The sequence below is a fragment of the Schistocerca nitens genome, chromosome 6, assembly GCF_023898315.1.
Source record: "Schistocerca nitens isolate TAMUIC-IGC-003100 chromosome 6, iqSchNite1.1, whole genome shotgun sequence".
Lineage (NCBI taxonomy): Eukaryota > Metazoa > Arthropoda > Insecta > Orthoptera > Acrididae > Schistocerca > Schistocerca nitens.
Genome location: NC_064619.1, coordinates 80,440,327 through 80,444,764, shown reverse-complemented (window position 1 = coordinate 80,444,764; position 4,438 = coordinate 80,440,327). Strand labels below are relative to the sequence as shown.

General features: G+C 42.2%; 1 non-coding gene across 1 annotated transcript; it reads left to right on the top strand.

Annotated features, from left to right (window-relative positions):
• Positions 1-4,152: 4,152 nt before the first annotated feature.
• On the top strand, positions 4,153-4,226 carry Trnaa-ugc (transfer RNA alanine (anticodon UGC)). The gene has a single exon. It is a non-coding gene; the product is annotated as a tRNA-Ala (tRNA).
• The last annotated feature ends 212 nt before the right edge of the window (positions 4,227-4,438 follow it).

Sequence of the window (4,438 nt, the reverse complement as noted above, 5' to 3'; positions counted from 1 at the left end):
ATGACCATATCGTGATGTAATGAATGCGCGTACTGTTTAATAATGGTTTGTAATTGAAATAAAGAATTATTGTTAGAGGTCAACCATGTAGTTTTCTATAACGCAGGGGCTATCCCGGAGTGAACACTGCGTATTTCATTGGCTGAAATAATTGGGTTGCCAACAAGAAATGTGAATATTTCTAAGCAAGTACAGGTCCGAAATAATACCCGGCAGCTTCAGCAGAGACAGATAGGTTCACAGGAGGAAACGTGCCTGTGACTAATTTACCTGATCCCGCAATACGTTGGACTACCGATACCTTAGTGAAACCTCTCGACATTTTACTTTCATTCAGATTTATCCATAGTGAGGATGTAGAACATGTCAGAAAAACAATAATACATGACAAATATTTACAACAGAAACAAATAAGCAAATGTACCTTCCACAGGTCCGAAGTGGAATGATCGTCATTTTTATTATGAACACTATATGAAAGAATCATTTTACAAACACTCATTTGCCAACATCGCATTAATGACCTGAACTTAAAATTAAAAAAAATGTTTTTTTTTTATTTATAAGGTAATAAACATATAATAGAACTACTACAACTTATTTACAATGAACACATTACTGCATTGAAATGGTGGATATCAGTTGGTTCTCCTGAAAAATTCATCAATGCAGTGGAAGAAGTTGGCCACTAATAAATAATTTAGGCTTCTCTTAAACTGAATTTCATTGGTTGTTAAGCTTTTTATGGCTGCTGGCAAGTCACTGAAAATGTGTGTTCCTGAATAATGCACACCTTTTTGTACTAGAGTAAGTGACTTTAAATCCTTGTGAATATTATTCTTATTTGTAGTATTGATTCCATGAATTGAGCTGTTGGTTTGAAAAAGTGATATATTTTTAATGACAAATTTCATTATGGAATAAATATATTGGGAAGCAGTAGTTAGTATCCCTAGTTCCCTAAACAGGCTTCTGCAGGATGTTCTTGAGTTCACACCACATATAACTCTTACTGCACGTTTTTGTGCCCGGAAAACTTTATCTTCGCTTGATGAATTATCCCAAAAAATAATCCCATTTGACATTATGGAATGGAAGTAAGCATAGTACGGCAGCTTTTTCATTTTTATCTCCCCTATGTCTGACACAATTCGCATTGCAAATAGAGATTTGTTAAGACGCTTCAGTAGTTCTGTGGTGTGCTCCTCCCGGTTGAATTAAAGTTTCGTTGAGGTTAAAAGGCAAAACTTACGGAGACTTATGTAGAAGTATGAGTTCCGATGTTATGTAAAAATGTGGTGTCTGATGTAGGTGTAGTATAACATGAAGTAAGTGCATGCTGTACTAAAATGAGTGAGTGTTAGGGTAGCAACATGCGTCATGTTGATATAGGTGCGACAGTATCAACGCTGTTGCGGGACGATGAGTGTTGTTTCAAGACCGTGGAGCCCGGGCCAGATGTTCAGGGACACAGATTGCTGGGCAATGATTTTCTGAGTTAGAAGAGTTTTTGGAATTGTTTTTACTGGTTTTTACATGATGGTTTAAGAGAGTAATGTCACTGTTGGAAACGAGAGAATCTGATTGGTTAGCCAGCAGGAGAAAAAGATTACTCAAGGGACGGTATAGCCACCATTGTTGTGCCCCTCTCTTCTCTTTCTTTCTCCTCTCCATCATAGCTTCGAATTTTACCATTCTATTTCTCTTCCTCTAACCTATCTACCTCTTCTATATCTTTTTCACCCCATTCTACCGTCTTATGTCTCTGCTTGATGAGAATAACTCACAAGCTGCAAGAATATAACGAGAAAATTCCCAATTAGCAATAGGACTGATATTCATAAAAGAAAGATATGTTTACTTCCATATACATAGTCATTACTGTTATTATTATTATTCTTGATTGTTATAATTATTTTTTGATTGTTATAATTGTCATTGTACTACTTTTATAATCTCTATTTTTTTCTTTAACATTAATACTGTATAACATGTTATATGTCCTTAATGTTCTGTAGAAACTGAAATTTGTTAAATCAGAGTATGCCTGGTTAGGTGTAAGAGAGGGCCTGACGGCCCTAATCTTGCCAGGTAAAATAAATGCATAAATAAATAAATAAATAAATAAAATCCACCTGGTAAATGAGGAAGAGTCGGTGAGATTGTTATTTGCAGAATAATTGTGAGAATCTCTTAGGACGAAGGAATGGGAAAAAATCTTTTTTTTAAATGAATGCTTACTGGAAATGAGTTCCCACTGGAAGTGGATTGATCTTAGCTAATGATGTTTTATATTGGAGATCATGGTCATGGAGACATTGTTTCAGCCAAAGGTGAAAACTTCAATCTTAACTAGAATATGAAGTGCGCTGTATATAATAGTTGATCTGGTCGAGGGGTCTTTTCTAAAACAAAGGAGAGAATTACACCGTAGAGTAACGAAATTCGTGAAGCTAGGTAAAAATTAAAACTCCTTCCCTGGCAATACAAGAGCCCACGGAATGGAGGAGTGTTGAGCAACGACCAGATCTAGGTCAATGAACCGGCTGCACCAGTGCAGAAAAACGACGTTCCGTCATTGTGGTGACTAAGACTAGTTCAGATAGCAAGAAACTTTCATTCAGAGAGCTGACAATGTGGAAACAGCAAGTTCACCTCCGAAGAGTGATGCTAGGCAGCAATAGCAGCTCAGGCTAGTTTCCTTGAGGGGATGACTAAACAAGAGGAAGAGAATGAATGCAGCGATCGGCAGCCAATTGCGGGCACTGGCCACGACGGCTGCCTTTTCCGGGGTGAGGACGCTGCCGTTGGAGGGATACTGGCCACCAGACTCTCTTTCTCAGACAATCTCAAGTGTTCTCAGATGTGCTCACCCCACAGACGTCGAGCTAGGAGATCGAACCTTTGACACCCTGCTATCTATTCATCTAGTAGTGCACGAGCTTCTAACTGCAGGTCCTACCCTGAGAACTTGGCCACTGTTGGCCGGAGCGCCTTTCGTCCAGCAGGGCTCCAGGTGGCCTTCAGTCTAGCCTGGAGACGCGCAGCCGCTTTTCTGCCATCACAAGGGGCGAACGTACTCTCCGCTGCCAGGTTCTGCTTCTCTGCGCAGATGCTGCTGCTGCCGGTCGGCCGTGGTGCGTTGTGGTAGCCTCTGGGCTGTGCAGAAGACGTGCGGATGGACGCCACGTCGTCTCAGCCGCGTCGGGCCGCTGTGACGCCGATCGCTGCCAAAGAGCCGGTCACGTGATAGCATATACCGGCCGGGCCCCTGCTTGCTGCACCCGGTTGACGAGCTTCAGCTGTCCGGAGTCACGCCCGGCTACACTTGTACTCTGAATGGTAAACGTGCTTTATTGACAATACTATTTCTCTTACGTCTCACCGGGCCGTACAATACTCCATCTGTCACAACAGTGCACCATTACACCCCTTAACTGTAGAGATCACATCCCCGGCCTTTACGCAACAGTACAAATAATTAGTACAGTACGAGCGAAGATGTGTCGTGGATCATAACCCTGGCGGGAAATTAGTGGAATTTCGATTTCTGTCGTAAGCCATTATACCATGAGGAGACAAAAGCCATGTGATAGCGTTATGTACATATACCCGTAACAGTAGTATCGTGTACACAAGACATATAACGGCAGTGCATTGGTAGAGCTGTCAGTTGTACAGAGGTGTTTCGTGTGAAAAGCTACCCAACGTGAGTATGGCTGCACGATGCGAATTAACAGATATAAAATTATATATATGAAGACAGTAACTGTTCTCGAAAGAACAGAATACTATTGATGACCGTGCAGCTTTTCCCTGGAATAAATGACGACTAACTGAAACCCTTAGCTGCCGACAGGTGTTGTTGATATACCTCGATGTGGACAGCTGAAAATGTGTGCCCCGACCGGGACTCGAACCCGGGATCTCCTGCTTACATGGCAGACGCTCTATCCATCTGAGCCACCGAGGACACAGATGAATGGCGCGACTGCAGGTACTTATGCATTGCACGCTTCCCGTGAGACTCACATTCCCAACTGCCCACAATTCTATATATGTAATGTATCTTATATTGTGGGCAGTTGGGAATGTGAGTCTCACGGGAAGCGTGCAAGGGATAAGTCCCTGCAGTCGCGCCATTCATCTGTGTCCTCGGTGGCTCAGATGGATAGAGCGTCTGCCATGCAAGCAGGAAATCCCGGGTTCGAGTCCCGGTCGGGGCACACATTTTCAGCTGTCCACATCGAGGTATATCAACAACACCTGTCAGCAGCTAAGGGTTTCAGTTAGTCATCAGATATAAAATTAGTGGAAAACTGTCTAGATCGCACTGGTTATTGTATTTTAAATGAACGGTTTCGGTTTTGTTCCATCTTCAGAATATCACCACCAGCTGAAGTTGACGATGTTCAGAACAGTCAGCAGACCTCAGCCG